At 37.2% G+C, this 10,766-nt stretch overlaps 1 pseudogene; it reads left to right on the plus strand.

Annotated features, from left to right (window-relative positions):
* The first annotated feature begins 4,748 nt into the window (after positions 1-4,748).
* On the plus strand, positions 4,749-5,496 carry LOC501448 (derlin-1-like; annotated as a pseudogene).
* Positions 5,497-10,766: the final 5,270 nt, after the last annotated feature.

The raw sequence follows: 10,766 nt of genomic DNA on the forward strand, positions 1-10,766 counted from the left end.
ACATCCCCCTAACCCCTCCCCCTCCCTTTCTATATGGGTGTTCCCCTCCCCATCCTCCCCCCATTACCGCCCTCCCCCCAACAATCACGTTCACTGGGGGTTCAGTCTTGGCAGGACCAAGGGCTTCCCCTTCCACTGGTGCTCTTACTAGGCTATTCATTGCTACCTATGAGGTTGGAGCCCAGGGTCAGTCCATGTATAGTCTTTAGGTAGTGGCTTAGTCCCTGGAAGCTCTGGTTGGTTGGCATTGTTGTTCATATGGGGTCTTGAGCCCCTTCAAACTCTTTCAGTCCTTTCTCTGATTCCTTCAACGGGGGTCCCGTTCTCAGTTCAGTGATTTAATGATGGCATGTCTTAATCTTCATTTACACATTGTCATCCCTTTGAGCTTTTCTCCTTTCTTCCCAATTAATCTTTTATAGCAATATTGCAGTAAACAGAATTTTATGCAGACAAGACAATTTCAACATGCTTTTCTATGACCACTTTCTTAGCCAGAACTGGGTAGCTGTATTATCAAGGACTCCTTCAGTGTTTCCTTTCTACTCCTCCAGACTTTAACTCCAGTAAGTGAATGAAAATCACTATAGTAAAGAAACCTTGAATAACTACTACATTATCCTTCCTTTCAAAGTAAGAAAAACATTATTTTACTAATGATGTACTCTACCTTAGTCCTAATAGTGATAAATTATTTTAAAGTAAATTTAAATACTAACATATAATATGAGCTTGATCGTGTGTAAAAAATTACGTGCAAAGAATCTTCTTACACTGAATACTTGAGAGAACATCCTATATCTGTATATACATAAATAATTATTCATATTCTAGGACACATACGATTTAATTTCAAGTATATATATATATATATATATATCCTTCAAGAATAATTCTTACAGAAAGAATATATTAGCTGACTATCATGAATCTGTGCCTAAAATTTTTACATATTTCTAGAGTGACAAGCAGGTTCACTACAAAACCAGTTGATAGAGTCAAGGTGGAAAAGCATATAATTTTATATTAATAATGAAATGGACAGATTTTGACACATTCATACATTAAATATAGATATCTTGGGTAAAACTTGGAAATAAATGATAAAACCAATTTGAAGAATATGTAATTTGTAAATGCATTTGAAATCCTTATTAATATTTATAATTGTTAATAAGTCCCCCTAAAAGAAATAATTCACTGTATTAACGCAATGATACCTCTGTGTTTTGTAGGAGAAAAAATAAACAATATCACAAACACATGCATTATATCATGTCATTAAAATTATGGGTTGCTCATTTCCAAGGATTGCCCCTATAACCGTGTTCATTTGTCAGCACTATTGATTAGTAAATTATACAATATTTTGGAAAATATCATGACCAAGTTAACATTAAGAAAAACAAATTAAATTTGAAGTATGCTTCCAGAGAGTTGGAGTTCATGACGTCATGACGAAGAGCACTACGGTAATATGGAACTGGCGCAGTGACTGAGAACTGATATCTTCATCCACAAGATCAAGACAGAGCGGCCTTCCTTTTTTAAATATATGGTTTTATTGTAATGTTCAGAATAACAAATCTGACTTTTGTAGGTGAAATGAACGTTATTAACACAAAAGTTACTAAGCTCCTTTGATGTCAATTTCACTTCCCTGAGCTGTTTCGTTCTTTTGAGTTGTTATTTTCTTTTTTGTTTTTTATTGGTTATTTTATTTGTTTACATTTCAAGTGTTTTCTCCTTTCCCGATTTTCCTTCCACAAGCCCCCTCTCCCATTTCTCCTCCCCATACTTCTAGGTGGGTGCTTCCCCGCGTACCACTCACTGCCACCTTCCCTAGCATTCCCTACGCTGGGGCATCAAGCCTTCACAGGACCAAGGGCCTCCCCTCCAACTGACGCCAGATAGGCCATTCTCTGCTACATATGCAGCTGGAGCCATGTGTACTCTTTGGTTGGTGGTTCAGTCCCTGGGAGCTCTGAGGTGTCTGGTTGATATTGTTGTTCTTCCTATGGGGTTGCAAACTCCCTTCAGCTCCTGGAGTCCTCTCCCAACTCTTCTATTAGGGTCCCTGTGCTCAGTCTGATGGTTGGCTGTGAGCATCCTCATCTGTATTGGTCACGTTTTGGCAGAGCCCCTCAGGAGACAGGTATATCAGGTTCCTTTCAGCAAGCACTTCTCGGCATCAGCAGTAGTATCTGGGTTTGGTGTCGAAATAATACTGAGGACCCTGCTATACCACTCCTGGGCGTATAACCAAAAGATGCTCCAACATATAGCAAGGACACATGCTCCACTATGTTCACAGCAGCCTTATCTATAATACCCAGAAGCTGGAAAGGACCCAGATATCCCTCAACAGAGGAATGGAGATAGAACACGTGTGTACATTTACACAATGGAGTACTACCCAGCTATTCAAAAAAAAAATGACTTCATGAAATTCGCAGGCAAATGGATGGAACTAGAAAATATCATCCTGAGTGGGGTAACCCAATCACAAAAGAACACACATGATATGCACTCACTGATAAATAGTTATTGGGCAGAGTGGGCTTTTGAAACCCAGGAGTTTACCATCAGTGACACACACCTCTTCCAAAAAAGGTCTCACCTTCTAATCCTTCCCAAATAGTTCTACCAACTGGGAACTACATATTCAAACATATAAAGCTGTGAGGCTACTCTCATTCAAACTACAAAATTAAGGAATCCAGAACCAACCAAGCAGGTTTGCTATTCAGACTTGTAGATTTATATTACTTTAATAAAATTAAAGATAGAAATATTGTCTCTCACTTATCATGGCTTAATAATTTAATGAGATGCTTACTTATTTTAATGTTTCACATAATTATTGCCATTAACACATATTTAATTAGTATAATTTTTATGATCAGCTTGTAAACAAACCTGGTCTCCATCTTTCAATATGATTGTTGAAAGGAAAGAAAAATTTTAAAAAATCAGACAGAAATTTAGAAATGTTAATAGTTATGTTGAATCTCTTCATTCACTCTATTCTAAATAAATACCCATTGTTGACAAGGTTCTTACCTAGAAGCCCTGGCCTCTATTCTTGTTTAATTAGCATAAATTCTCATGCATAGGTGTGCTTGGTAAGCTCTTTTACATCAACTGACACGTAGTGCTATGTGTATGAAGCTTAGCAAGTTAAAGAGATTAATCACTGATACTTGAAAATTCTTAATATGAATGACTAAAAATGAACGAAAACTACTTATTAATATACTGTTTGCATACTTTATACTGAAACATAAGTGTGTAATCAAATGAAAATAAAAATCATTAATCATTTGTCAATATCAGCAGGATTATATATTTATAAGTTGGAGGAAGAAGCCAAAAGCTTTATAGGTACATAACATTAAATTTGCTGAATTGGAGTCTGTTTCCCTAATTTATACCTTTTGCTTTTTGCACATTTGAAAATACAGCAGAAGTGAAGGTTAAGGACGAGACAGGAAAAAAATTTCTTAGGAATAATTTAAACTAAGGAGACAGTGCCTGCCTGGCCTAGTTACCAGATTTCTGCTGAGTTGGCATTCCTTCCAGCATGCCCTGTGAACACATGCTTTTGTGTTTATTCCCCAGGTTTTTCTCATTTCAGCTTCTACACGCTACTTTCTATAATTCCCCAAGGACCACCTGGCCTCCTTTCCAGACCAAGTGCTTGAGTCACTACTGAAGGCGAGCCAGCAGCCACCTGCACTGTACGATGTCTTTCCTCAGCTTCTGCAAAGCAGCTGTAGGGCCCGCAGAGCAATAAAACACAACCACTTATGGGGGCTGGATCCTCACGATTCCATTTCACTCTGAAGGTGTGAATCTGCAGAAATCCTTGGCCATCTTTGTTTCTGTTTCGATAAAACCAGAGGCTGTCTAGCGGGGATTTAAATTGTCCCAGCCACAACAAAATTTCAAGCGACACACAATTTTATTGTATAATAATATCTATCATAAGGTGTAGGTTTCTCATCTTTGTGTGGATATGTGCATTAAAAAGAAATGAAAACAATAAAGAAACTTGCTGAACGTTAGTTGTACATACATCCATACACATAGCTATACAATAACTCAGGAAGTCATTTTGAAGACAGTTCCAGACTATATTTGAATATAACTAATGTTAAGTTTATTCCAACATTTTTACTTTGGAAAAAATTAATGCAGTGATGTGTTTTGCAAACATGTAAACAAAATGCATTTATGGGACCACAGGAGTGGTGCATTTTTCAGCACATATTTTATAGCACAAAAATCTAAGCAATTGCATAGCTGGGTTTTTTTCTTTTTTTCCTTATTTATTTATTTATTTATTTATTTATTTATTTATTTATTTATTTATTTATTTTTGTAAGACAAGTTCTCAGTAAGTGTATCTTAGGATAGCAAGTAAGTCAATGTGAGGACAAGGCTGACTTCAAATTCAGAGATCTACCTGTCTCTGCCTCCTGTGTGCTGTGATTAAAGATGTTTGCCACAACACTTGGCCATATTATAAATTAGTTATCAATTTATTAACACAGAGGTATTCTAAAAATTAAAGGTAGAATGCCATTATTAAAAATATTAGAGGAATTTGGTGGCGCCACATCTGTCAGTCTCTGCCTCCTGCACAGTGGCGTGCTTCCACTTTCCCTGCCCCAGCCAGACATGAAGTGCCAGGTGGGGATGGGTGGGGACAGTAGGACACACAGCCAGTCACCTGACCAGCGACCATGTTGAACAGCGGGGATTAGTTCAGGAGCAACAAGAACATCAGGCACTACTGGTTTGCTGCCACCATCTTAGTCCTCTTGATCAGCAAGCTCGGTATTATCAGCCTGTCTATTTCTTCCTCTTGCCCAAAGTCTTCCTCTATAGCTTCCAGATATGGAGGCCATTCACGGTCACCTTTTACTTCCCAGTGGGTCCAGGAACTGGATTTCTTATTTGGTCGATTTATATTTCTTATATCAGTGTTCTACACGGCTCTAAGCAGGAGCTTTTGACAGGAGGCCAGCAGAATATTCATGCTTCTCTTTAACTGGATCTGCTTTGTTATTATTGGCTTAGCCATGGATATGCAGTTGTTGATGATTCCTCTGATCATGTCAGTACTTTATGTCTGGGCCCAGCTGAACAGAGACCTGATTGTATCATTTGGTTTGGAACATGATTTTAGGCCTGTTTACTTACCTTGGGTTATCCTTGGATTCAACTGTATCGTTAGAGGCTCTTGATCAATGAGCTCATTGGAAATCTTGTCAGACATCTTTATTTCTTCCTGATGTTCAGATACCCTATGGACTTGGGAGGAAGGAATTTTCTGTCCACACTTCAGTGTTTGTACCGCTGGCAAGGGCGTAGGAGAGCAAGGGTGTCAGGGTTTGGTGTGCCGGCTGTGAGCATGAGGCAAGCTGCTGATCAGAATGGGGGAGGCGGGAGACAAACTGGGGCCATGGCTTCCTTATTAGAGACCAGTGAGGAGCAGCCCTGTCCTGCTAACCAGCCATGTTCAGCAGATGACAGTCTTCTCCCAGTGCTGGGCACACTTAATGGCCGAGCTCTTGCAGCCACTCTTGGACCTGACTCACACTGAATGTAGTCTTTTGTACAAAACACATTTTTAAATCCTGAAGGAAAATGCAAGTGTTCGTCAGGCTTCATGATTCTCATTCAAGTCCTTACTGCTATGGAGAACAAATGTCAACTATGCAGATTTCAAAAACTGATTTATTTCCAGGTGCCAAAGCTTGGTCACAAAGAGCTGGCTCACACACCGTCCTTGGCCATCACTTGGTAGGACTGTAACCATAGGGAGAAAATTGGAGCAGTGGGGGAAGAACTTTCTTCTTCGCTGTGGGGCTTGCATCAGCCTGTCAGCAGTGCGGCCATTTGTTGTCTTTCAGGTATTTATACACAAAGTCAACCTCTTAGTCAGCAAAGGCCTGAACTGGGAGTAATGAGGTTTAGGACTTGTTGCTAGGCACTCTTCTCCCTCTGAGTCAAGTGATCAAACCGTAGTGGAGTTGCTCCTAACACAGAGGATGGGTTGAAATGTGATCCCCTTGTGTTTCTTCGTGGGGTGAACTGGCTTGGTGTGCCCAGAGCAGTTGTGCTGCACTGTGTTTTGTTAGGAGGTTCCTGATCACATTGGCCAGACACACGTCCGTGGAGGCAAGCTTCGGGGCACTGATTCCCTTTGGTCCTTACTGTGGATATATGTTCACTGAGTTGGTGGAGAAGAGTTTTAGTTCATTGTTTTTTGGTTCATGCCTTTCCTGGTCAAGTGTTTATGTTAATGGTAAGGGAAATAAAGCTCTTCAGATGTGTGTCAGTCAGTTTTTAAGGCTGATAGAGGCACATTTGAATGAGTCACTCATAGTTAGAGGTTCCAATAGTTTTAGGATCATTTGCATTTAAAGGTCGTTATTGTCTTGGGTCATGCATGTATTCACTTTGTGAATCTGACCTGTTCCCTTTGTATAAGTGGGCTTTTGCCAGCAGATCTCAGCTTATTACTAAAGTTTTCTGAAGGCTATAGTGCTTTATATAGTTACTTTAGGTTTTCATTCTGGAATCAAAATGCTGGCTGCAGTGTGATGTGGTCAGTATGCTCAAAATGATATCTGAAGGTTTTTGATACTTGGGTTTTTCCTCTAAGGAAATGTGCCCTAACAGTGTGACTCGTCTTACTCTACTCATTAAAACTGTGATGTGTATTATATTAGGAAGTAGGAGTTTGAAAAAGAGCTCCCCCTTTCTCCTAAGTTTGTGTACCTCTCTATATTTAATTTATATGATAAACTATTGACTGAAGAGAGGCTGATCCTAAACCACCTGATTCTCCTGCTGACCTGAGGCTGTGATGAAATGTGTTTATAAGATTCCACAAACTGATCTCCCTATGGCATTACATGTGCACTCCCTGTGCAAGGTGGAGGTTCAGGTGCTGGAAGGACTACCAGTTGAGTAAGCAGGAGATTATTCTTTGTCTTGGTACCAGGCTGGCTCCAGAGAGCACTGGCTTTTCTAAGGGTCCACAAGTACAGAGAACTTTTCTGTACAGGGCAAATGTTTGTAAAATTTTCTCTCCTGGACATCATCGGGAAGCTGATAATTTTTATTATCTTGCCTGGATTACTAGTCCTTCAAAGGTAGTTTTACCAAAGTGAGCTGTTTGAGTATTGACTTCACAAGGTAAGAACTCACAGTGGGTTTTCTTTATGAATGTGAAAAATACCTTATTTTGTAGAGACAACTTTCCTTTCTGTAACTAATCCTTTTTACTGGTAAATATTGTAAATTAAAATGTGCAACTTGAAAAAATATATTAGATATAAAACTTAAAAATGATTTCTTCAAGTTCAGTTATTATTAGAGATATGTATTACAGCATAAGGAGTTTGTATGAACTTGTGTAAGGATACACAGAGGCCATTTTTTCTGTGAAGTGATAATTTGAAGCTATATTTTTTTCTTTAAGTTAAAAGATTAATGTATAACTACTAATGCATTACCACTATTAATTTTAGATTAGATGCTAATTCATCAAAGATCAGAAGAATAAATTTTAAATATGTGTTGTATTGTCATGGTATGTTGACCCATGAAAAGAATGATGATGACTAAAATTCTATATATTTCTTTGAAGAGTAATTTAATGCAGTGGTGGAGGCACATTTCTTTACTCTCGACTTTCAAGGAGAAGCAGGTAGATCTCACCAAGTTTCAAGCCAGCTAGTCTAGTCTATATAGCAAGCTCCAGGATACCCAACACTACATGGAAATACTATAAAAATAATTATAAAATTTGTAAATTTTTCATATTTAAATGTGAATGCTAAATTTACATTGTCAAATAAAAATCTCTCAGCTGTTTTTATTTCTACTCTTCTCAGTTAAAAAACAACAAATTACTTTGATATTCTTTCCCTTTAAACAGGTAGTCTCAACATGTAACTCTGGCTTGCACATACATTTGTTTACCCCAAGTAGTTTATCTTGAGCCAAAAAGAAAGCTGTTTCAGCTATAAGGTTACAAGCCCATCTATCAACACTACTTGCTTTTGCTTAGTAGGTGTGGTTTCTACACGTTCTGGGGACAAAAACCAAAAATAGCCTTTGAAGATACATATGTGTTTTGACTCTTCTAATAGACTAATAGTAGGTGGCAAATATTCATTTGAAAACATACAAAATTCTCCATTGTTTGATTTGTTGTTATGTGATATTTGTTGCAATGCAACTATTAATAAATTTAGAATCACATATACTCTTTTGATATATAACAAGAATTGGGTATCATAATCTAATTAAATATTTAATACTAAACATGATTTTTCTTATATAATATTTGACTAAGCCACATAAGTAAATTAATTGGAATGATCCCCAGAAGGTAGTTAAACAATAACATTCAAAATTATAATTTATTGAGAGACATAAAATTCACATTAAACCATAATACAATTAAGATATTTTAGTGATATTTAGGTATGTGAACATTATATAAAATATTCTAGTTAATATTTATAAATTTTTAGAAGGCTATATTGGACTGTTTAGAATTATTTTTCTATGTAATACATGGCATTTTATTAACTGTAGGGCACATTTTATTTTTGTCTGATTTATGAAGTTTGGACCATAAATGATTGAGAACTGATTATAATAATCTGCTTTGGTATAATTACCCTGAGTGACACCCTGAGCCCAGCTGGAACAGAACAACAGTGGCAATATGCTTAAGGTCATTGGATTTGTACAGCATATACCAGCTGTGCTCTAGAGTCTGTACTGGCTGCCTACTCTTTTCCAAATACAATTCATACTGTTGACATTTTGATTTATAATGATGTCAAAGTCCTGAGTGCTACTCTAGTAAATACCCAAGCAAATGAATATTCTGTTGTGCTATTCTGAAATTTAGTTACTTTCCAATCATTTTTTAGAAAACTCTTTAGTCTTCAAAATTTATCTCAGATACCATCCTGGCTTCAAAGATAAATTCAACAATTTCTTAATGTGATTTTTTTTCAGTAATATAACTGGAATTCTGGGATAGTTCAGACAAGACTCTAAGCTCTGCCTGAGACAAATTGGACAAGCCAATCAAATAAACCATTGAAATAAGTTCCTTGTTAGATGAACACATGGGAAACCTTTCACCACAGGATATACTCAGAAGCAACACCTGGACTCTGAATTATAAACTTACCAAGCTTTAAAATTCAAATTAAGTTCTATCAGAAAACCATCCGTAGTTTTACAAGTAGTTATCAATATTTTAAAAATGTTATTCCCTGTCTTCATTTTCATTGATTTCTTTACAATTTCTTTTGCTTTAGAAATTGCTATGATTTGAACATAAAAAAAAATACAACTTTATTTTAACACTCAATCCCTAGGAGGGGATACTACTGTGGAAAGATTTGGAATCAGTAGCAGATGATTTCATAGTCTCCTGACTAATATAGATAGTTTATTCTTCTAAAGTAAGGTTAGAGATTTCAGATTATAAACTATTGAATTGCTTCAAAATCTAAATATGAAGTAGTCATGTAATATATTTGTTATCCTCTGATGTGGAACTTTCACCTCTACATCATATTTATTCCATTTAAATATTCTGTATCTTTCTCATTGTTCATCATAAGATGAGGAATAAAATAATACAATAAAATACATTAAAATCTTCAGAACTTTAAATCAAGTTAAAAGTCAATTCTCTAAAGGAAGATCCAGCATGCAACGTAGACAAAAACAAGGCAAAAGTTTGTTTCCATAGTAAAAGAAAAGTTCCCATGTCACTTGGTGGTTATAGGCATCTGGTGTAGACCTATCTCAAAAGTGGAAGTCTCAAATTGATGAATATGGAAAAAATTGCTTTACCTGATAGATGGATCTTATAGTTCTGACTTTCACAAGGAACAAACATAAATGTCCATGTTTCAAGCACAGTTACTTTTGACAGATGTGGGGATAATGGAGAATAAAGGAAACTACTGAAATAGTTGAGTAATAGCCAGTAGACATATTTATGGTCAAACCAACTTCTTAATATACAAAATACAGGGTCTGCAACTATGCCTAGGAGCAGATTGGAATCTCTAGCCCCACTCCCCAACCCACCCACACCCACACCCAGAGACAGTTTTTAAGAGGTCCATCATAAACAGGCTCACAGGAGGGACAGACTCCACTCAGAGATAGCAAGGTCAGTTAATAACAGAGATAACCAGATGACAAGAGGAAATCACAGGAAAATAAACAACAGAAACCAATGACACTTGGCACCATCAGAACCCACTTTTCCTACCACCTGGATACCCTGGATACCCTAACACACCTGAAAAGCAAGATTTTGACCTAAAATCCCATCTCATGAAGATGATAGAGGACCTTAAGGAGGACATAAATAACTTCCTTAAAGAAATACAGGTGAACACAGGTAAACAGAAGCCCAGTCCAATGGTTTACTGTGAGCATCTGCCTCTGTACTTGTCAGGCACTGGCAGAGCCTCTCAGGAGACAGCTATATCAGGTTCCTGTCAACATGCACTTCTTGGCATCCGCAATAATGTCTGACTTTGGTGACTGTATTTGGAATGTATCCCCAGGTGGGGCAGTCTCTGGATGGAGAAAACCTTATAACAATATTTCTCAAACTATTCCACAAAATAAAAATAGAAGGAATATAATATAATTCAGTTTATGAAGCCAAAGTTAGTCTGAGACCTAAACTACCCAAA

Source organism: Rattus norvegicus, chromosome 16, assembly GCF_036323735.1.
Source record: "Rattus norvegicus strain BN/NHsdMcwi chromosome 16, GRCr8, whole genome shotgun sequence".
In the NCBI taxonomy this organism is placed as follows: domain Eukaryota; kingdom Metazoa; phylum Chordata; class Mammalia; order Rodentia; family Muridae; genus Rattus; species Rattus norvegicus.